Here is a 25,942-nt window from a genome sequence, read left to right as displayed (position 1 = left end):
TGATGCTAAAATTATATCTGCATTGCTTAAATGAATAAATGAAAACAATGTCAATTATATAACATATGGCATTTATAACAATTCTATTAGCATCGAATTATCAAATATATGTATGGTTCAACTGTTCATATGTTCCATGTATAATCGACATTTACAGTAGGTTGTCTGTTTAAACACTGTATCATCTATTAAGCTTCCTGTTGTTGTTGTTGACTTTCGAATGGCTTCAAGCAGACGTAGTATTATTGGGAACTCAGCCTACGAAGCATGTTAAATACAAATGCGTGCTTCAGTATCGATCCAATTGTAGAACCTATAATGCCATGAAGTTATTGAAGAGCACATGCTACGTAATTCAAATCCCAGTCGTATACTGACACTAAATTGATAGAAACCAAATAGTCAGATCATGTAATAATGTTTAATATCCATTATGTATCTTCAGATTTTTGGTCATGAACTCCCGAGAGTAAGATGAAATTATTCATATGAACCTAACACAAAAGGATTCAAACTTTCAGCAAACAAGATCCAGATGAAAATAATCGTTATGTAAAATATATTTTAGTTTTAATAGGAACCGTTCTTCGTGTGATCAATTTAAACTTAAGCAAGGAACATATACTTCTAGCTCCGTGCCTCATACAATCTAATCAAAAGGAGTTTCCATAGCGACATTTACAGTACATGCCGGGTCCCAACAGTGACAAAGCTCATTATTCTAATTATTATGACAGCTAAAGGAAGACACCCAGCATGAATTTCACTAACTAATAGTATTAAGGTTTGGTTCTTCGTTCATTGGAGAAACGTAAAATCAATAACAAGTTTGTTTTGAAGATTGAAATCCTGTCATAGGATTCTAATCCGTTACTTATAAAAGAGGTTAAATAAATGCTTAAATGGTTTCTACCAACATGTTTATGATTTTTGTACTATCCATAGCATTTACAATATTAAAATCTTTAAAATCAAACAAAAAGACGATAACAAAAATCATGGGAATGTTTTCGAAAAAAGAGAGAGAAAAACATATCCAACATTTTCGTACATATTAACTATCCACTTGGAAACTAGCTACATTTTACGTCATAGGAAGGACTTCATAGGAGTTTCAGTAGTAGTTTAGTTAAGTACGCATTATATATTTGCGCAAAAACGAATGTATCTAGTAAGCAAACTATATATTGATACACTTTACCGTACAATACCTTATATATAAACATTATCTCATAAGCAAATAATATGTCTAATATCGACATACTTATCATTCAATCATCCGGAACTCCCACAAGTTTTATTTTTTCAGATGTTAATAACTGTATGGTTAAAACATACAAAACCGTTTTGTAGTTGCAAAATGGAAGTAACTTCTATTTCCTTCGATAGTGTGTTTTCGGACTTAAAAAAAGAACATCTTTGGATATACAATGTTTGCATTTGTTAATTAGTTATAATTGGCCCAGCCCTTGTGCAATTTTTCTTTAATCTGTGTAAATGCATACGTTGTTTTATTAAATCCGGACAGAAGCAGCCTAAATTAGTCATACATAATACACAATTGTTACTTTGAGCAATGAGGGTCTGTTTGTATTTATACGGCTCAAAATATACCGTTTTAGTGCCAAATTAGTATTTTGACATGAGTGTCCTTTTTGTTTTACTTTATTAAATTAGTAAATATTCCACAAAACAAATGTCAGCAAGTTACAAACTATTGATTCTGCTTTATATACAACATGCCATTGAAGAAAAATTCAACCTAATTATATCATCGCGATTTGGGGCATGGGAGCTCTTTTTCTCTAAAACTATTGTTGGAATCGGAGAAATAAATTAGATAATTTTGATATTCGGCTAAATGGTTTGTTCATGTCGGCTAGTTTTGTAAACTGTACAACTAATGGTTAAAATTAATCAGTATTTTATTTCACGCTTTGGGAATCGTATTCTAGTGCATAGCAGCACAATAAAAATGTTTGTTTCTTCATTTATTCAAAGTTTGGATTGATCAAACTAAAATATCACAGCATGACAGCGTCAAAGAAAAAGTACTTCAGAATGTTCATACTTAATAAATTGTTTTTGTTGATAGGTGTAAAAAAAGTCAAACCGAATAAATAAAAACTAATCATTAAACTGACATTTGGACAAAATGTAGAATTAACATTGGGATGCAATATAAACAACTTTTGATAATGTGCAAAAGGTCTGTCCAATAAGTTGCAAGTCACTATTGAATCCCTAATTCCCAACAAAGGACTCCAGCAATATATTAAATTTTACTGATATGTGCCATGAATTTATATTTAATGGAATAATTGCATAATAATATTATTCATTTGATACAGTTACACAATGATCAAATCACTAGAAAGAAGACTTTGAGAGTCATTGAAAGCCCCAAATTTCTAAATAGTTAAATGCTTCTTCCAGAAAGACTTTTAATATCTGTGTTGACATGGATACGTTGCAAAAGAGTATCCAAATCTAATACGTTTCATGTGTTGTAGTGTAAAGATAGAAAACACACTACGTGTAGCATCCTTCTCAAACTACGAAACTAAGCTTGGGTGAGTCTTATCAAATCGTTGTTAGTCTATACTTGGATTGTGAAACAGGCAAGTTCAATAAGACTGTGGTAGGCAGATACATCAGATGCAAACTAGGTCATTAATAGTTTGGTAATAACTTTAATGATATGATTCAATGATTTCAACATAACAACAGAAATAATAGTCAAAATTAATAAAATACAATTGATATTCAGTATTCATATTAATATTACACAACGGATAAGGTTTACGATATTTTGTGTTGATTCATCTGAATGTAAGAACCGCAGTTAGTTTCTATACGTAGGATGGCATGCACAATGTATCTTTGAAACGCATTGTGTATAGATTGTTATGAAAACCCTTTCATTGCGCACAGGTCCCACCCACTAATTATGATGAAACCTATTGGTTAAAATAAGCAAGGTTGCGTGGATATATTAGCCGTTTTCCTATAAGCTAAATTTCATAAGTGTTCTCTGATTAACCAATGTAATATTTCCATAAATAATAATACAAATATGAGTATGAAAATTGTTCATCAGTTTCTTTGGCGTATGAAACATATATGGTTCACATATCGATTGGAGCCTCTGTTACCAAGCTGACGCAAATATTTTATAGTGGGTCATTTAAAAAAAAGATGTTATATTCATATATTTATAAACACGTAAAATTTGGATCTGCTTTTGTAAAATATTTGTTATTTTAGACTTCTTTCTGTATATTTAGATCCTCCACCCGATCTCCCGCCCAAAAACAACCACAACAAAACACGTTTTTCTGACATACAGTTAAAACGATTCAAGGAAAATAGTTAAAGCAAAGGTTCACGTAGCTTCAGCACATATGCGAACCATGAATATGCACCACTTTAACGTTTCAATAATATAAATATCTTAGCTTTCATTTGATGATGACGAAAATGATGATGATGAAGATGATATAGCCCAGGTATGCTACTAACGGTAATGAGTGTTATTATTATTGTGAGAAATAAAGCAAAAAAATTCGAGTAATGTAGACTATATACAAAAACTAGTTTGATACAAAATTTGCTTATTTAGCCTCTATAATCGACTACAATTTTAATATTCAATCAGTATTTGTAAACGTTTACATTGTAGAATTTCCCGTTTACAGGTTTTAACGCAGACTGAAAATATGTTATCAATTAATATTTGGAAACTAACTAGAAAACCTCCTGACCTACATTTCCCTTTCCATCCTCCGTACGTTTCGTTCTCTTGGTCTCCAATTTTTTAATCAGATCTGCAACATGTAATAAATGCTGATTCTACGTTTTCATAAAAATAAATGCATTGAAGTAAGACAATGAATTATGCAGGGATTTCAGTTATATATTGTAGATTTAAAAAACAATGTAATTGTCTTTATAATGCGGTTTTAGGATTTAAATTTATTTCTAGATAACTTTTTTACGCATTTGAAGAAATTATTATGCATTTGTTGTGGGGATCGTATTAGCTTGAAGGGTTTACACCAAACTAAATGGAAAAAAAGAATTATATAGATCAAGGCATATTTTGAATTTCCAAGAAAAATTTCCTCTATTAATTTTTTGAATCAACATTATTTTTGCCCTCAAAAGCCTTTGATATAAATATTTGGACCTGAGAATCCATACCATTTACAGACTTGCCTGATGCTAGTGGATACGAGAAACAAGTACATTTTTAAGATTAGAAATGAGTGATAGTAATACAAGAGTTTACGCATTATGCATCAGATGTATTTCATTGATAATACAACTAGTGTGCAAGACAACATATCACTCTTTGGCTATGAACAATTGATAGAGAGCAAGCTTGACTGAGTTGCCAAATTACCAATATCGCGAATATATATATATATATATATATATATATATATATATATATATATATATATATATATATATATATATATATATATATATATATATATAAAGTTCTTTTCATTTTGATGCTAAACAAACAGCTATGAGTGATGTGGTTCTTCATGCATCTTGTTTATTTTATTCAAATAATCAAGGTACTAATTGGGTTTCTGATATTCATCTGTCATTATTCTACATATTTAGATGAAATACAGCCCATTAGTTGTTATCTAAATTGCACAATCAGGATCATTTTTATTTTTATACTATGTACGACACAGTGCATATGAAAATTACACCATCTAAAAATTTAGTTTTATTCTGTAAAAAGTTAAATTTTACTAAAATGGCTGGAAGTTGCAAGCGACCTTTCTGGAATTAACGGAGACACACATTTCAACATTGCAATTTTAAATAAAATCCACGGGACCTTACCAAATAAACACTTTTGTTTATGTTTAGGCGTTAAAACTGCTTTCTGTTTAATGCAAGTAACATTCTAACTTGCTTAGCAAATCTCCAGGTCCAATCATAGAATGAAAATGAATGACTTTCTTAGGGGTTAAAATAGTATGCAATAATAGTTGGTAAAACGTTTAGTGCTACCTAAAATGAAAGCTTAAAGAGGTCAGAAAGTAATTTTACGAAAGCTATAATGACCCTTGATTTACGTCTAACTTTAATTTATTTCACATTTTTCAAGAGAACAAACATTTCATTTCATAACAAGAAAACAAAACATGGGATAACACCGAATATTTGATCACAATATATGTTATATAAGAATACGTACGAAGAAACATACAGAGCAAAAGCAAGGTAATGTACGCACATGCCATAATTGGCTAATTGCAGTTCAAGTTCTTGCATTCTGCTTTTTACAATCACCTCTCACGACTAATTATTGTGGATCGTTTGCAATGATTACTATATAATTTCATATTTCGATAACGTTATTATTTTAAGCACGGTAATTTCAATAATAATATTGAAAGTCTAATCTTGAAGGTTGAGGGTAATTTTAATATATTTTGAGAAAGGGAGTATATGTGATTTACGGAATTAAAGTTCTATTTGATATCAAGTAACATATCATTAATATAGAATCCAAACTTGATATTAATTTTGATTTCCACTAATTCGGCATTTTGATTATACTTGTTTTGGCCCTAACAAAACGTTTTAATGATTCCATTAAAAAGAACACAATACTTGGATAAAAGTATAAATATTCAGTCGTAAAATCTTTGCAGCTATATTAAATGTCCAGTGGAGAAACAAAGAATGAAACCATTTTAGGAGAGGTTCTGCATTGGTGGAACTTAAAACGTCTTAAATACATCTATAATGACAGTTGCAATATTTCCCATATTATATTTTGGTTGTGCAGGAAATTCACACGTCTACTATACACAGTCATTTGATATATATTTTTAAATACCATAAATGCAAAAAGTATTTTTCCACAAATTGTTACGCCAGAAATACAATTCAACCGACGCCTGAAAAAGTGTTATATCTCATAATCTGAGCCATTTGTCTGTTCAATGACCTGTTCTTTATGAGCATGTCATAATACCACATGAATGAGGTTAGCTTCGGTCAAAGGCAACGTATGTAGTAATGCCATTATTTACTTAACAATAGTATTATAATAAGCATACCATATTTGGTGTCGGTTATTGGTGACTAGACAAACATGGACCCGTAAAGAAGATTATCTTAAGGCTTCATCAGATGAAGTGCCGCGCCCATGATACTGTTAGTGGCATTTATTTTGTTTTCACCAGATGAGCCTTCATTTAACTGAACAAAATGCATTTTAGTAATGGTGTCAAAAGAGAACATATGATCATAGCATATTGTACAAAAGACAGCTCACATAAATTAAGAGTTGCATTGGGACATTCAAATAGTATTTATTTTATTTCAGTTGTCAAAATCAGACTGACACGAAATTATCGTGAGAATTGTATTCAAGAAGCGCTGGATAGTATTATCTGTTCACTCGAAGGGCATCAGCTTGGTAATTATTTCGCATGATATTGTAAGCGTGTTTTTTATTTATTTACTGGATTGGTTTTCGTTTCATGATTTCCTTTATCTTCTAGCTTGGTTTTAAGTCTACTGAATGTCTAAAATAGTGTCGCTGTTTGAAGAGTGAAAATAAATATTTTTTTGTACGTATCTGTAAAATTTCCGTTATTATTATTCCAATGAAAAGCTGATATAAATCGATAAGAGTGTGTATTTCTTGTAATGGTAAAACATCTAGATGCATCGGTAAAAATATGATTTCTAGCTCGAAATATTCACCTCACCAACCTTCAGGGAAATCACACGTCTTCTCTCACAAACAAGACAAGTGAAAATATTTGTAACACTATCTTCAATTATTAGAGATAATTGCAATACAACTTGCATCTTTATGCATGTTTATTTTTTAATTGTACAGCACATATTGATGTGCAAAGGAACTTTTTACGTAAGAAAACGTGATATAATACAACAATGCAGGATAACTCACTAATTTATTATATCAATCGGTTTTGCGGTGTTTGTATTCATTTAAGACTTTTACTTCTTTTATTTAACAATTTCAAGATCTGACAAATAGGATAGTAATGTTTGGAGAAAACACTGCAAAGTTTCGATATTTGTGTTGAATACTTCAAAAATACCTGAATATGAAAATACAGCTCCTTTGATAATACATTGTTATGGATTACAGATATTTTATCGGTTTCTCATGAAATAGTTTTAACAGCATGTGTTGAACGGAAAATGAAATAAGTACCAGCTGTAATAACAGTGAAACTGCAGAAACTGTTATTCGATTTTTTTAACTCCACCTGTAAACGGCTCGTGTGTGCAGGCAAGACGATAGGATGGGTGCCGTTTAGCCGTTGACCTGTGGTCGAATCTCCGTACTAATAAAACATTATCTAACCTGTGATTTTATCATTATTATTAAAATAATAAGTCTGCTTACAATTATCAATCATTCTTCTATAGGAATCCAGGAATATCACCTTCCATTCTGTCTGATATATAGTTATAATTTTCTATTATCAGAAAAAGGATACAAAATAACAGTGTATGAAAATTACATTTAATACTTATTTAAATCGATCCTTCATTCGAATAAAGCTGTTGTTGAAACATTGAAATACTTCTGAAAGCACATTTCATTTTATCGATGCAGTTTTAATCTAAAAGAACAGCAATCCTGTAAAATAATATAACTATTTTTTGAAACACTATCGTTAATGAAACACTGTGCATATACACTAATTACAGCAGAGTATTAAAGCTCACACTTCACAGATGTTTTGGATAAAGCAACGGTATCAACATTGTGTAAACCAAGTCCCATGTTACTCATAAATACTTCTCAGGTAAATACTCCCTAAATTGCTGAATTAAACAAGTCCAGCTTTCTCACAAGCAATGATAAATATTTCCGATCTTTCATCATTGTCGCTTGAGCTGCAATTATCCATTCAGCGTGAATGGACTTGATTAATGAAGTTGCAATATTTACTAAAAATGTGCACTGATTGTCACCAGTAACATCCTTTCTCGCAATGGCGTCCATGACCTGTTTAGCATACCACACGTGGAAGTGTGACTTTGATTCTGCTTAAATAACCGATTGGTCTAGTCTTTTGGGCTGAATCAGCTTCCTTTTGATGATGAGCATTCAAACCAAAACACGGCGAAAGTGATTAATCTTGACAGGTGTCTTATTTGTACTCATATAGATGGATGTATTGTTTTAGTATTATTGGCTGCGTCGGCTTCGACTGATGTTATTCACATGGTTGAAAACAAGGTGCGAGAATTCAACTTGCCAGGCCTTTAATTTATGCTCATACAAGTGGTAGTATTGCTTTAAACATTAAAGTAACCACTGTTTGCGTTGGCATAGCTTTATTCTTGTGTACTCTATAGTCTGTGTATTTGTAGAAGTTAAACAGTAAAATTAAATACCTACTAATATGCAAACTTTGAGAGTCAAAACCACGAATTTAATTATAAACGTAAATACCTTTATTTTACAAAACCATGAAAATTGAGTCAAACAAAAATAAATGATACTCCAACAGATAAATGTGTAGTATGTACGCAGTATCAATGATATACAACGAAATGTATACATTTTTCATTAACAGAAAACGATGCTTAATGTATTCAACGAGTGGTATATCATTGATTCAGCGTGCGTACTATACATATACTGTATTTATATCACATACAAATACACATATTTCCCACTGAACGGAGTTTAGATATGCTAAGGGCAACTATGTATTGACATGTCCCTGCGAGCTTTTCGTTCTCAGACAGTCACGCACTGGTGTATGGAAAGTAACGTGGAATAGAAACGGAGCGAAATGACGAACCAAAAAGAGGTAATTAAAATATTTTGAAATATTTACAGTTGATGTAAGTCGTTTTTTTTTTAATGAACGTTACTACTGACCATAAAATTCTCTCTCTCTCTCTCTCTCTCTCTCTCTCTCTCTCTCTCTCTCTCTCTCTCTCTCCTTTGGACGGTTTGGCTTCACAATACCATCATTCGTAGATTCAGAGACATCGTCGTCTGCCACTAGCAAAAATCCCAGACTCTCGCATTTCATGGATTTTCTCCCAAATCTTGATACGATGGTTCATAGAGAAAGAGAGAGAGAGAGAGAGGTTGGAAGGTATCACATAATTGTATAAATCCCTTTGTTATTTATTAAATAGACATAATTGGGTCTCTTTTTTGTATAACAATCTCCGAGGTTGAATTACTTATATTGTACAATATTTCGAAACTGAGTTCGGTTGATCCTCTGACGCACAAGCGAAGTGTTTTCCATGGAAAACACCGATATTTATCAAGCGCACAGATGATGTACGGATACTTTGTCTGTGTATAAATACCGCCCTGTAGACGAAAACATCAGACTACGGAAAAATCTTGTTAGTGAGCATTCTACATAAGGACTTGCAGTTCTCCATATGTAGAGCTGATCAGAGTTGACGGGGTAGCAGCTGTAAAGCTGACCATAAAGCTGACCATATCAACTGTTGAGCTGACCATAGTGAACAGAGTTGACGGGAAGCAGCTGTAGATATGAACGTAGAATTCGCCATATAAGCTATAGAGCTGACCACAGCAGCCACAGAGCTTACGATATAGCTGATGACAGTGTTAGCTGCATAGTAGCCGTCAAATTGATTGAACAGTGATTTGCTGTTTCAGTAGCAGGTGATTGGACGTTACTGACCGATTGATGGACACTGATTGCCTGTTTGACCAAGTGACCGAATGGTTGTCGGTGTTTACCTATTCAGCTGACTGCTTGATTAATCACTGTGACTGGTAGCCACGTATTCTAGTAACTAAGTGTTTTGTGCAACTTCATGCATGTATTCCTTTTGCCATGGGCTAATATGGGGGTTGGTTATACTCAGAGTTTGTGGACTGTAAGGACATATTGTAGGGACATATTGTATGATATCTGTCTAATCTTGTTAACCATGTTGCTATTTTAGTAAAGTACATATTTTTTCACTTTTTTTGTGAAAACGTCTTTTTTAATATATAAGTAATGTACTAATTTTTACTATTTGAGTAAAACTCATTATTCTTTTCGTCGTTTGAAATTAATGTGAATCATTAACCTTTGTCATTGTACTATGCAAGGTCATTTATTTTCATTCACATTTATGTTACGTCATTAGGTTTCTGATAATTGCGCTCATTTGTCCAATAGTTGGATCTGTTACACACATGTATTAATCGTATATTTTTTAAAAAAGCTTTGAATCAATCATCAATAAACATTGTATATATATCAAGCATCATTAGTGATTTATCATAACTCCACCCCAACCCGGATATCTTATTACTGGGGGTGGGGCTGCGCCGTTTGGAACTTTTCATATTTAATTTATGCTAATCGGGTTTTCGAACATTCTGTTAGGTTTAAGAAACGACAACAACAACAAAGAATTAAATGCGTTACAGTAGGTGTGTCGCAACCGACAAATTTAACTTGTAATGACGACAGGTTATTGCAACAACTTATCATTGCTATTATGAACACTCTAAATATATCCGATGGAAAGTATAAACATACCGTTACCACGACCATGTTTTTGTTGCGTGCTTGATGCAAGTTCAGTTTTGAGGTTTTAATCCAGCCCAAATTGTTTTTTCTCTCATTCCATATTTCTGCGTATGTTGCCCATTATGCATGATAGGACAGAAGGGAACGAAAAAAGAAAAGGATTGCGATGTAAATATAGGTTTGGATTTGTGTGGGATAGTGCAGTATATATATACAGTGTTTATAGACAACGGGTAAAATAGTTTACCATGCACATACCGAATGCAGAAGTAAACAGATAAGCCATTTGACGGAATAGGACGGATTTTGATGAATATAGGAATTATAAAATCGTACAAAATTTGAAACATACGTATATCTTGTTTAACCAACAAAATAATACGGGTTAACACTCTTTATATGTTAGGAGGTCTTCTGTTTCTTCAGCGAATGTCTAATTCACGACACCATTGGAAATTTAGATATTTTTGTCCTATTGCATCTCTGATTTTGCTGGTTTTTACAGTAGCACCGGTGAGAGTTTGATTTTGTGTGGCCATTGATTTGTAATGCCTGTGTATGGAGATCTATTAATTAGCTTGACTTGTTTGTTTGTGTGTGTATGTGTGTGTATGTGTGTGTGTGTCTTTCTACGTGAGTTGCATGGTGGTATCAAACATAGAAAGACCTTAAGTTGCTTTATTAGTGAATTTCTTTTTGTTATATAGTTGCTGTTTTCTGTGTTTTTTATATTTTGTAACAACTTTGTCAGGCACAGCAGAACACATCATGGATTCGTTCTGAAACGAGTTAACAGCGCGTGGACACCAGCCTGTAAAGTAAGGTTAGCTTAAACAGTTGATGTCTCTGTTATATGGGTGAAAATATATTAATCTGGCCGCTATTAACCTACGAAAGAAGAAGGAAGGGCATACAACAGTTTCTTAATATAAGTAATTAAACTGGTTTTATATTACTTATAATAATTCATTGTTTCTATAGAAACAATCCCAATTGCAACAATAATAATAAAACAACAAAAAGTACAAATATAATCTCGTTCGTGTATAACTCTAGCATATATCTCAGTGTCTGAAAATGTAGCCCGCAAGAAAATGTACCTTATAATTCTACAAGCAACCGTTGATAATAGCAGTTGTTCGCACAAAATTTAAATTAATATCCAGCATACCATAATAATTGATAAATAATCATACCTTGGTCACCTCCTTGGTCACCTGCATTTTACAGCGGTAAAACGAATTATAGTCCACTAGATTACGTCTCTATCTTTGTGTTGAAGATAACAATGTTTCATTCACTTCAAAGGCATCTTTTTCTATGTCTATATACCGTATGTAATAAATGTTCAAGCGGTAACTGTCATGGTCCTTCGAGAAAGTATTTTACTTACCTTCTTTGAAAACTTTATCTTTTCTTGTTCTTCATTTTAGAGAATGCATGGCCAATAGTCATCTCAGTTAAGTCAAACAATGTAAATGATGCAGTTCTATGAATAAGCTAAGAATCTGTTAAATTCGGTAGTTGACCATATGTGTGCTGCTACAGTCGAATAATGGACAGAAAATAATTTCACCGGCACATCAAAAGAGTGTCTGTTATTATGGTATCAAAGAGACGTAAATATATTTCCTTGTGAGAACGGATGCGAGACAGTTAAGAGTAGATCATACTAAATCTGGAGGTAGTATGTATGTATTCCTTTGCTGGGAAACGATCGGATCTACATAGATTGAGAAGCATTATGGTAAATTTCCATAGCTTTTAAATACCAATCCGACTGAAATATTTTTCCAAACATAATACCAGTGCATTTCGTTTCATATATATGCCATTCACATGGACAGTCACATATAATAGATGCAACACACATAAAGTGGTTTAACCAATGGCATAAGATCACTCTTCTCTTGACAACTCAATAAAATATCCTGATAAATAACACAGCAAATAACATTTTTTTTTCTAAGAGTACTGGGTCCAGTCTATCTATCTATCTATCTATCTAATTACAAATTTAATCAAACAGAAGGGAACGTTTTCTTCCTGGATTACAAAGGAGACGGCGTGGTAATAATAGGCATAATTAGTATTTAATACAAATAATGCTATCATTCAGGTTAGAGTATCTGTGTGATAGTGTTATATATATAGGGCTGTCAAAGTCATATGCAAAAGTAAACGTTGATGTAGGAATGCAATATATTAATATCATATACATATTGTTATTGTAAGTAACTGAAATACGTTTATATAGCTCTGAATACAGATGGATCAGATGGATTAAGACAACACAAATAAATACTTCATACATTATGTAATAGTCGAATTATGAAATCGTTATGCAATAACGCGATTACTCGTCGTATTGAAAATGTAGCATACAGTTGTAATCAGTGACAGAAGATGAATCACTGTGTCATCATTGATTGACGAACCCACTGTGAGAATTTATTCATTTTAGATAATGTATTTTGTTTTAATATATGGAGGGGACGAATAATTTTATAAAATAATAACAATGTTCTTTCAAATAAGATAAAATTTGGAGGTCCATAACAACTTTAGTTGCATGGTTACATGTATTGGTAATAAAATATACATTTGCAATAGATTACATAGCTGCATATATCTGATTGAGAAAGAGAGACGTAAAGACGGACCAACTAAAATTACATGAAGACAGAAACGTGTACTGTAATATGCGTATAGGAACATCACAATGTGTACAAAAATGTGGTTAGACTAAGAGAGATGTTTTGCAAACATATATTCGACGGTTTCACTGAAGAATAATTCAATGACCTCACATTTGTGGACTCAGTGTCTTTTGTTTAGAATATAGAAATTAAGCACAATATATTACCTGGTATCAATAAATTGAAGATATCCGAATACAAACTGTGTCTACATCACGAGTAATCATTTTTTATATCTCCTAAACAAAACGCGTAATTTGTTTTTAAATATCGTTCAGCAAATCCTTTATGGATGTATTTCTCCATTTTATGTCAACAGGACCGATGCGTTATAGCATACTTAAAAGGAAGATACGCATTTTAACAATAATTTCAGCACAAATAATTGTAACACATTTAGATTGTACATGTAATGCTCTAGTTGCGTATTTTGGCTAACTAATGCATATTTCGGTACAGAAATGAGGACATATTAGTTTCGTTAACACATCACATGCTCATATGGTTGCAGTCTCAATTAAAAACAGCATTGTTAGGCGGGGTGGGTTGATAGGTAATAGCAACGTGTGATGTAGATATGTAACAAAGAAATAAATAAATACCATATAAAGTGTAAAATACCAATTCCTTGCAAATTATTGCGTTTTATATTTGAAGGAATGAGACATTTGCAAAACAATAACAACAGTTAGCATTGGTAAACAATTGTCTCGTCGTGTAACAATCAACTTATGTTCGTGTTTCAGGGGACTTTAGGTCCTCACTAAATCATTTACTAAATGTGTTTCTTTGTATGGGATTGTTCCATAGTTTAACAGATACATACATGAACCAAATTATATTGTCATTGAAAAAATACTGTATATATCCCTAATATGTGAAGCTCTGGAAGGACATCTAGTTCGTAATCGATGTGTAACACGTAACCGAGTTCGAGTGAGTGAATCAAGAGCGAGCCGGAAATGTAGAGAGATTGTGTGGTGTGCCATCAGTTTTTAAGCTAATGTTGCCCTCGTTAGGCGAAGGCATTTGTCTAATACTATATTTTGTCTAATACTATTTTAGCACTCTAAGTTACAGTTGTATGAGTTCTATATATATATATATATATATATATATATATATATATATATATATATATATATATATATATATTCATTCTAGTACATAAATAATTATCGTTTATACTTGCCAGAACTCTCCCACTAGCCTTGATTACAACAGTTCGTCCTCTCCAATTTACCTTTTCCAGCTTAACCTCTCCTACTCACCTTCTCCACCTCGTCCTCTCTAGTTCACATAACGGTCACTGAAGCTAACTCGAAGATGTTTCCAGCTTTTCCTACGATCTGTCAAGCTAATCCTTAAAACCTCGTTCTCTCAATTTGACCAATTTGCTATACAATCTCTCAAGTTTGTAATCGCCGGCTCGCTCAAACGATCTCTTCAGCTCGTATGTTATCTAACTAGCCCTACGATCTTCAGAGGTTCACAGTACGATTGATCCAGCTCTGTTCATTTCATCTTTCTGTCTCACCAACTCAGCCTATTATTTCTCCAACTCGCCTTATGATTTATACAACATGCGAAGCTCTCCAAATGATTCTCATTAGCTAATCATCTCCAATTTTCAATCGATATACGTCACTTGCTCTCGATTATTTGTTCTCAGCAATTATGAACTATGTGACGATACATTGTATCAAGCATAAATAATTAAGCAATTTATTAATCTATTCGAGTGGCGAGTAAACCCTCTGGGACAGCTGTACTGAATGGCTACGTTCATTATGTATGCAATTTACCAGACCCCTTGACAAATAAGTTCTAGAGAACAATACGTGCTTATTATATATACCCTAAATATGGTTTTGAGCAGTCGTGCAAAGTGATACACAGATTAAAGTTTGATTCATAAGTGAAAGGCTCGCCTCATTTAGTACATTCCATTCAAGGTCAAATACGTACGTGTTTGAGTTCAACGTAACCAATACTTACTTCTCAAACAGATTCTTATGCAAAACAGTATGATATTTCCTTGTTAAATTTCAGAGAAAGGTTTTAGGATGGTAATCATATTTACATTACTAAATCATTGCAGGAATGATCAAGATGCATGTAGACAACACATGTACGATTTACTGCGATGCTCTAGGAAAAGTTTGATGTTAGTTTATCTCTTGATGGTCAAGCGAAGATGGGTAAATAAATGATACTACGAATATGTCTGTTTAAATGAGATTGTAATGAACACGACTCTTTTCAAGAAGCACATATGAAATCAAGTGACTTTAATTATGCTATCGATAAGACAAATATTTGAAGTTTGATCCAAATTTTTCACTGGCTAAAACGTGTACTAGCTCACAATAGAACAGATCTCAGTTTTGGGTTCCAGTGGTCAGAAATATGGTCAGGCCTAAATTAACTACCCTACTGTTTTTAACCTTGCTGCAAGATCAGCAACAATACCACATGAATGACAAAACAGAGCATACGAACTCTCCAGGACGATTTATACAGGCAGCCAGCGGCTAATTTTTCAAAGAATGGAAATCTGTATATCACACAGAAGAGAAAATGGGTACATTTATATTGAAAATGTCACAGACACATAACGTAAAGAGAAATTCTAAGATAACGAAAATGGGGTAGAAACAAGAAGATATAAAAATATATCCCCGTGTACATGTTGAAAAACTGAAAAACAACCCAGAAAAGAAAAGCTAAAATGTTGGAAGACATATCAATGTAGAGTGAAAGATAAGACAGACAGCTTAGATAATATGGTGAATAGTATCACTAAGTTTTACAAAAAAAATCCTTGCTACATACGGTACGAATCTATTACAAAAACATCCACACATAATTATAATTTGAAATGGCTGCAAACATGTTACGGTTCCAGAATGAATTGCTAGTTTTGTGTTATCTTCTTTGTTTCGTTTATTTCAGATCTGTGTCAAGTCACGTTATAACAGATAAAAAATTATTTACAATTATTGTAATTTACAAGTTTGAAGCTTTTAAATTTCGAAAGGTAAAACTTTATTTGCACACAAACATGATCTTATTGGTGACTAGATTCTCTTAACATACTGTTTTCATTTTTGCCGAAATAATGAAAGTGGTACAAATATGGAAGGACATCAATAGAATCAACATCAATGTGTACTATTGTCTGCAACTTTAGGAGATGGAAATTTACTTTTGGAGATACTTCATCTCTTCGTCTCATCTCTCATTTACACTCTAGCGAATATACGTCTTTTAAATACAGCAATTAAGGAATGATACTATCTTCGAATTATAGGGTATGAGAAACTCTGATTTCCTGCTACCACTCCACATTAAAACAAAACAAAAAATGACTCACATACATGTTTGTTCACGCTTCAAAGAAAACAATAACTCTTATGTCAAGCCTTGACGATTTGCATTGACGCCTCAATTATATGGAGATCTGGATTTGCCTGCGATGACGGCCAACCAGCGTTTACTTTTTGAGCACAATGCATTTTAATGTTACGTCATACTGAAACATATCAGTCATCAATAGGATCCATAGAAGACTTAAATAAATATAACATAAGGCAGCTCATTGGCAATTGCTAGGATCACGTATGTTCTATGTCAGTAACATTGACAATATGTTCGAGTACGATGCAGTGATAATTGTACACATAAAATCGATTAAAATGTTACTCAAGTATATGCAAATGAAATACAATAGCCAAACTCTAAAAGTAAATCTAATATGGCAGTGGCCCAAAGCAAATAAAATGTCAAGTAGTTTAACCTTTCTTCATAATTAAGCATCATTTTCATGTCTTCAACTTGACCATGTGTACTAATGGCTTACGTGAGTGTATCTTGTCGATGAATTAGTTGCTCTTGCCTAATGTATATTGATATAACCCTAGTATAATCCGAGTATAACAATAATTATTAGAATACGAAATTGAATCTTCGTCTCGTGAAAGACTTAGCTTATTAGTCTGCTATAGATCATTCTGTTTACATAATGACATCACTCGGAGAGCACTTCATCAGCATTCCACAATAATTTAACAATATGATTTCGTTGCATTCCAACTTAATCGCATTATTCAGGGAAAAAAGGTAAATATTGCCACATAAATTTGGAGCCATTTAACGGTGTTATGCATTAAAATAATCTAAAATTGAAAATATATGTGACCAATATATACGTATACCGTTCGTGCTTGGACTCAGATCAACATACTTAATTCCCGGGGAGTATCCACGTATGCAATTCTATAAAGTTGTTAACTATTTTTCCCATGTTTGATGGTGATCAGTAACTTAGGTCTAAAGATTGTCGATATTGATTCAAAAGATATTGCTTAATATTTTCGGTAGAGTTATTATAATGTTATAAACTATTTTGTATTATTGCTACAACTTACTGTGAAGAATCATGCATTGATACTGTCTCAAAAGTGAAATATTTTCAGGTTGCGTTGTTTGAATACCAGCCTCTCTTCACAACGTCTAATAATATTTGAAAATAACTTCGTTTTATGTTGTTTAATAGTTTGGATATTGTTATCGTAATTGTATTGACTGTATGTATTAGTACCACAGTTAACTGTTAAGAATCATGCATTGATACTGTTCAGAAAGTGAAATTTGTTTCAGTTACTTTTAAAATTTCAACCTGTCACAACAATGACAAAGAACATTTGAAAAAATCTTTGTTTTAATGTTAGTTTACAGAGGTACGTTAGATTATTTTATACTTAATTTGGATTTATGCGCACTCGAACGTGCAATACACAAAAGCATCATAGAGAGTGCCTTTAGAAAATAATTGTGTTCATGGCTTTGACAGTGGTTCATAAAATTCGGAAACAACACATTTGTATCTCGCAATCTGCCAAAGATTACAGATGCCAAAGACGTAATAAATGTCCATACATTTGGCATATTTCATAAAACTAAGGAATATAATCTTTTAGCTTTGATACTTTCAGGAAACTTAAATTATAGCAATACATTTTAAGAATATTAATTGAGCTCAGATGTGTCATATGAAAGACGTATGAAAATGGCACTAACAGATGCTTCGCTAGGTGCTTAGCATTAAGAGCTTTTTGTTAGGAATGGTCAGCCTGGTGTCAGGATAATATGACTGGATAGGACATCATGCTAAATGTCTGCGACATGATGCCCAGTGCTAAACGTCGCTATAAACTGCCACACTCCAGAGATCTGTATGACTGAAAAATTATTAACTCTACGTAATAAATCCAACTCACGCACACGCACGCAAGCACGCACGCACACTTATATAACTAACAACAATTTGTACTTAATGAAAGGTTATAAATAATAGTTATATATTCAAACCATTACCTGTATCGGCTAAACCATGTTTAAGTTAGAGGAAATAAGAAATGTGAAAGATATGTCGAAGAAATAAAATGCACTTTCTGCTGGATTTATTAACTTGAAAATAGGAAAGCTGCAAACTGAAGAATGTCGAGCCACATTTCCCAGTGTCGCTATGTAAAATTTAATGATTCTCCACCACTTTCATGCTTAATCTTATTTTGAAATTGTTCTATTTATCACATTATCCCTTCATCTACCTATGTGTTTAAGAACATATAACTTGTCATGTCTTGCCTGGTAATAGAAAGAAATTGGAAGCGTACGATTGGCTTGGATGTTCCATAGCAGTCTTATGGTACTACCTAGCCATCATGAAGCCATCAGAACACATCAGGATTAGTTTATCTTCGAACACATAGATTTGGTACCTCCACAACATTGCTTAGATCGTCATGTGAGTGATCATCACCACTGTTCAGCGAGGCCCCGCCTACCTAAATCTGTATCTGCATTTAAAATGGTCGCCTTTTCCAGTTGTTGTCATTAGAGTGCTTTACATATTTGGCATAAAAACATGGTTATTTTCCATTACTTTGGGTAATCTGGGTTTGCTATTATATATTCTAACAACTCATTGAAAAACTGACAATATAAATCTACCATGCACGAAGTTGTTACTACACATGCGAACGGGCATGTTGCAAATTGTATCACAAATCAATGCAAGGAAAAATGTATTAACTCCTATGAATTGTTTTAGTATTAAGTAATATGTGATACACTAAGTCTTAAAAATAATTTGATCAGAAAATGTTTATATCTACGGAACACAAGCACAAAAAAAAACGTTCTAAAAGCTATCAGACTCATAGGTCGCCTTGATAATTAAACATCTTTGATGAGCAATGTTGAAATATGCGACGCATGCAATTATAAACTTTAGACTAGATTTTGCCACACATAAGCTACCTAATTGGGTACATGCCACTCTTTCTTCTTACTGCATCCACGATTATATAGTAGTCATCTGTATATATAATATTTTTCTCTCTTTTCTATGTTGTTGTATTGATCCTTGACGTAGATTTAAAAATTGTTGATAGTGATGGATCATACAGATTATTTTCTTTAAAATCTTAGTATTAATGTCTGATTGTCTGTGTATAATTTGGCTACAGAACACGTATGTGATGTATGACACGCTACTTTGTTTACAGTTAATCATCGCAAAACTAATCAAGATAACCAAAGACAGTAACAGTGCTTTGATTAACATGTAAATTGTTTAAATTTGAAAGTCTGTAAAGTTCAGCACTGAAACTCAAATGTAAAGAGCTTATAGAGAAAATAATTCAGTTTAGAGACGAATAATGTGTATCTGGCAGGGACATTCAAATGTCAACATCTGGTAGCACTGAGAGAAACAAAGAAACGAATCGACCTATTATTTTCCTGTCTAGACAGTTTATCATGCAGTGAACATTTTATCTACATCCGATAAAGGATTCCATGTGTTTTGGACAGGCATACACTTTGTTCATTCTAGGTTACAATTCACAATGAGTTACATTCAATTCATCATAGTTAAGGGTTTCGTGTCATGTTTTCTTACTGGTGTAAAGCAATGAAATTTAAAATTGTAATACAGAATTGAACAACATTTATTTATGATCAGTGTTGATGTTTTGGGAACATCGTCACAATACTGGAGAAAAATGTGAACTTCTAAAGAATTTAATATATAATTAAATGAATTTCTTCGTGTAACGACTTTCGATATGGCTGTGTATCTTTCGTCAAAAGTCACTCTCTACAAAATTCAGGCACTACCTATAAAATAAAACTATGTACATGTGTCATAACAGAATTAACAATGTTCCAGATACTCCACTATAACACCCCGAGTCCCAGTTCTACCTACCACGTTTAGTTTCCACAATTGTTATCGGATTATTTGCTACGGGTTAAACTCAGCATTTTGTATTTTAGAAACCTTAAGAGATAAAAATAATATTGGATAATAAGATGGGATACGGATTCTAAAACGCATCTTTCTATGTAAACTTCATTATTTTTTGTATCAACTGTGATGGTAGAAGCGCAATTGAACTTTTGATCTCAATCTGCAGAAGTGTGTGTCTGGTTGCATAGCAACGACCCTAATAATGGGTGTACTGGCAATTATTGCATGTAACATTTCTCATACGAACGTGTATGAATGTTCAATCTTAGATATATAGTTTATGTACGTATATATTCTGTTGCACTGGCTAGTCGTAAGTATCACAATTTATACCCATTTGCTTGACATACGTTTATGTTTGTTGGATTGGCTATTCCTGGTTTTCACAGTTTTATTATTCTGTAGAATTGGATAAAGGTTACCTTGTTATATATGCAACTGTGATTTGAGTATGCTTATTGTTAGTGTTTCATTCATTTTCAATTGTTATTTAACTTAAAGGACCAAAATATTATGTTGTAAGGGCACTTTCTTGGATTGAATTCTTCCACGTGTGTATTCGCGCTTGTCGATAATACGTTACCTTTCGGGGCTAATCAGATCATAGGTAGTGGTATTTCTTATTGAGACATAAATGCTCAGGATTTCGATCAAACAAAACAAAATACACTTGCGTTTTGTTATGTTGTAGGTCTCTGTGATGCTCACTCAGGGCAGTCGTTTTTTTTTTGTGCCGCAGTTGTGAACGCGCAGGGCACTAGCGCTCCAGAGACAGTGGTGATGTTCCTTAAATCGATCGAATGTCACCATCGATGATGTGAACATGGACATGGCGAAGCCAAGCTTTGTGAACGACTTTGATACCAGTGTTTATCTAAATTATCCTTTGTTTAATGCGGTCAATGAAAAAGGTGATTGGCACATTAAGATATGTATGCTAGGGGAAATCAATCGAAGAATGGGGCTGCGACCAAAAAATGTGGTCCATTGTGGTTGGTTGCTCCAAAAACAAAAAAGATCAAATGTTTTCCTGTAATGATTGTGCATAGATCTCAAACACAAACTATACGAGAATTGTCTTTGACATTCCCTTGAATTTTCACTCACCCTAAATATGATTCGATCAAAGAAACATTACATGGGTATATACCGATGCACAGCAAAATTTTCGACTACTCAGGACGCTAAGCGACGGATACTCACCGCTGTAAACACCACTTACCCGTTGGCAATCGTGTTATTGCAATTTATAATGACGTACCAACACAATCTTGGTGCTCGTTCGCTCTCTGCTGGAACGACTTTGAACTTTCACACAAATGCTCACTTTAGAGGCGTCATGACGGCTGCATTCGGTAACGGACTGGTTGTCTAGATGCATAATGTAGAATACATAGATGGACCATATTATGTCAGTAACACGACGTTTATACCTGCCTTCTAAATATCTTTGTGCACAGAAACACCGAAAAGGCTTGTCTCCGTGGTGTTTAGCAGGCTCGTGCGTATGACTTCATTGTTCAAAGCTGTTATGAAGAATAGAGGTGGGGTTATCCATTCCTGAGACCAATCTCACCTCGTGAAAACATTTAGGTATATATATGTACATAAATTTTGAAACACCGCTTGAGTCTAGAACCATGCTCAAGGAATCGAAATGAGATACCTTGGCTGTACTAGCTAACTGATCAACGGCAGCTTCACCTTTTCAACGCTCATGCGGAGAGTAGTATATTTTGGATAATATCCCTGTCTTTGCGTCCATTGTTTATGCTGGTTAAAAATTTACATTTCATGACCGGATTGTTGTCCTCAACCCAGATGCATTTTGGCTTTATACCTGTTATCGTGAGATTCGTTCTACAAATGCAGGATTATTCACATTCAAGTCATGAATGAGATTCACGTTGGTATGTTACCGTGCCCATATATCAGGCTAAAGAAAGAGAGTGAGTGGGGCGTATGAGAGCGCCAATATCATGAACCACAAGAAGATTAATAAAGGTGGATTGCACAGCAAACCAAGCCCTAATCTCGTACAGAAGAAGAACATATACGTGAATCATTACAACATTACACATGTTCCAGACATCCTATGAGTCCACCCGAAGTCACCATTAAAAACCCAAAGGATAAGGGTCTCAGCGAATCTGCACAACAAATCAGGCTTTAACCAGTAAAAGAAGAGTGGAGGCGGCCTTGGTGGAGGACTATGCGACCATAACAACCTTTCGGATCGATTGGAATTGCTTGGAAATACTTGTGTGATCAGTTCATTATGGCATGAAAGCACCTGAAGTTATCAATGGAGCAGCGTCGATTTGTCAGAGATGGCTCACTAATAATCTTATGTAAAGAGACACATATCATGCGCTGACGCATGACCTTGTTGATGATATTCATGATATGTACAACAACGATGATGAGTTCTGGCACAATTGAGATGGTCCTTGGTCTGCTTGAGATTTATCATGCAATAACATCTGGTTATAAATACAGCCCAGAGGATCTCCAAGATGATGAACATCTCATTCTCAGAACCAGAATTCGTGTGATGCTTGCGGACCTGCTACAACTGAGAACGCCTGCAAATTTGTGATTGAACTATCATCGCTCTGAGTGTTGGAAATTTGGCATAATATTCGATCCCAACAGTTTGTTGCTCTGCTCACAAACCATTCGCGTGTGTTTACAGCAGACTCGCGTGCGAACTGGCATGCAATAAAACAATCCTCAGGCGTATATGATATGAAGATCAATGAAGAATTTGAAGTCGAATTATTTGTGTATCATTTACCTGCTCATGAGGCCACACTCAGTTATGTCATTGCCATCGAATCTCAAACGTATGTCATGGATATTGCACGGCCATCTGTGATATTAGTGTTAGATTGGACTGGCTACATTACAGAGGATAAACGATTGTGTGATATCATGTCGCGCCTGACAATATCAAACTGACGTCAACGATGCAAGTTAATTTAACCCGCCATGCCGTCATTGGTAGGTCGCTTAGCTGTATATTTTGTTCCGGTCTTCACTCGACGTGGAACAACGTGACTTGATCTCAGTTAAGTCCGCATGGACGACACAGTCACCAGCCGTTGTTTCATTCGACTATACCATCACAAACACGGTTGAATGGACCCATATGCAATCGTCTTGTCGTTAGTGAGCTGCGTGCATTGGCGAGCTCACCTACCCCGCACGCAAGTATCGATGTAACATCAAAGTATGAGTGACATTATAGAACAATTACATTAACGGTTCTTACGATGTAGTACTGATCTGGATCTGAGCCGAAGTGTCAACAAAGTCTGCGCTTTCGATTCTTGTTGTAGTAGGTGCTGATCCAGAAAGGTTTGATGTTTTTAGAACGTTTCTGGCAATCTGAACACGTCAATCATAGACATTAAAAATGTCATTCTCCAACTGAAGTGTTACTTTGTGGTACCAAATCTGGCTCAGCTCACTGATAAGCGTGGAATCGGAGATAGCGGTACGTATGTGGCTCGAATCAGAGACTATGTTGATACTAAAGCTGAACAAAAAAATACGTGGATCATCCGATTGATCGTTAAAGCGCCACAATCATCACATATAGTAACTTCATGGTACCAAATTAAAGGACTAATAGTCAGAAAAGGAAAGAAAAACAATTTAAATTACAACTTTAGCATATTGTCAATTCGTTTTTCGTTCTGCTGTAAATAGTTTTGATACATCTATACCTCACATTCTAAAGGTGGGCCAGTCCGGAACATATCTGTTTATCATAACTGGAAAGGAAGGGTCGTGGGGTCAAATGTGAATGTTGATAAATGGGAAGAAGCGTCTTGATCATGTACCACTAGTATTTCATATTAACATGCCGCCCATATTTAATTAAAATGTTTATTTTTACACATTTACATTACCACCATCTGTAATCACCAAGTAATAAAAATATATCGGGACAGATGGATGACCGCCTTTGGCTTTCTGTCAAGATAATAATAACATTATTATTACATACGTAATGGAATCTGATCGCGGTTCTAATGCTGCGAAATGTAGTACAGACGGGGTATTGGTTAAGTGGCATCTATAAGAATTTATCTCAACTGATCGAGGAACATTTGCGTTAAAGTGGTGTTACCTAACTATCGCATTAATCGTCATGTAATTTTGTCAATGGTCAAGTAAAATTTGTCATCAAAGTGTGATGTGACACTAATAACTCGGGCTAGCTTGGAATAATCTTAGGTGCGCGTGCATAATACGCAACCGTTGACTGCAGCACCAGGAGCAAAATCACTCCTGGATCGTTTCAACAATGGTGCAATGCTATTCTCCGATATATCCACCCCGGTTACTTTCACAAACGAATACATTGAACCATCTTGTTTCAGCTTAAACAGATAATCTCGACCTTTTTTATTTGACAAAAATAGACTTGTACCAGTGATATTATTGGGCAAGGACGATCGTCGGATGGCAAAGGTGTGTTTGTGGATGAGATGGTTGCCAATCCAATAGAACCCACAATCGCTGGTGGCTTAAGAATTCCAGAAGCAAACGTATTCATAACTGCATACATATTGTGCCACTCATAAAAAAATAATTGGTAACAAGTGCGCTTGCATATAGCGCCTACGCATGTTGATGAGACTGGATATGGTCAGCCTGTCGTGCAATTAAAATAAGCGATTATATTATTAATAGACGAACCAGTCTTACAGGCGCGAAATACAGTCGATCAACAGATGCAAAATTAAATTATCAAGAGAACCGCGCTGATCATAAAGTATAAACCTTTGACTTTGGTTGTAAATGTTATTCGCGGTATCTCAGCGACAGCAAATGTTGCTATATGTTAGATTGGAATCATAACATCACCAATGGTAGTTGCATAAATTAGCAATGTTATCGAAGCTATATCCCGAGTAACCGAAGTTCCTGGTTACATTAATTGCAATGCGACTACAATCAATGTTCGCGTCTATTTCGAATCGCTTTCAACTTGAAATAGAAATATCAATACCATCAGACAATTGTATTCGGAGCAAACGATGACAACATAATACTGTGGCCTAGTTTGAGAATATGATGGCAGAAATGGAAATCACAGACAGATACGAGCACACATAAGAAACCAATTGCTTGCAGATTTACAAACAGTAAGCAAAATAAACAATCTCCATGCAACGTGCGTATTATGGTCTCTACCTTCGACTTGCCTGTCTGAGGAAATAATTGTCAGCAGGATTTTCGTTTCTTCTACAGTCCCTGCTGACTAGAGTAGCAATGTGTATTGATGCCAAACGAAAAGCATCTACCCACCATGACTAAATCTCTAAGTACCCTGTCTGCGTGCTTGTGTG

At 34.2% G+C, this 25,942-nt stretch overlaps 1 protein-coding gene across 1 annotated transcript in view; it reads right to left on the bottom strand.

Annotated features, from left to right (window-relative positions):
- LOC149784294 (transient receptor potential cation channel subfamily A member 1-like) overlaps positions 1-14,795 on the bottom strand; it is a 60,663-nt gene extending 45,868 nt beyond the window's left edge. The window contains exon 1 of the mRNA XM_089932313.1: positions 14,530-14,795. The gene's annotated coding sequence lies outside the window, so the exon portion shown is untranslated. The remainder of the gene's footprint in view (positions 1-14,529) is intronic.
- Between the last annotated feature and the right edge of the window lie 11,147 nt (positions 14,796-25,942).

The sequence above is a fragment of the Sinohyriopsis cumingii genome, chromosome 14, assembly GCF_028554795.1.
Source record: "Sinohyriopsis cumingii isolate HCF-2022 chromosome 14, ASM2855479v2, whole genome shotgun sequence".
Lineage (NCBI taxonomy): Eukaryota > Metazoa > Mollusca > Bivalvia > Unionida > Unionidae > Sinohyriopsis > Sinohyriopsis cumingii.
Note: the sequence above shows the minus strand (reverse complement) of the source record. Positions and strands in the feature narration are given on the sequence as shown.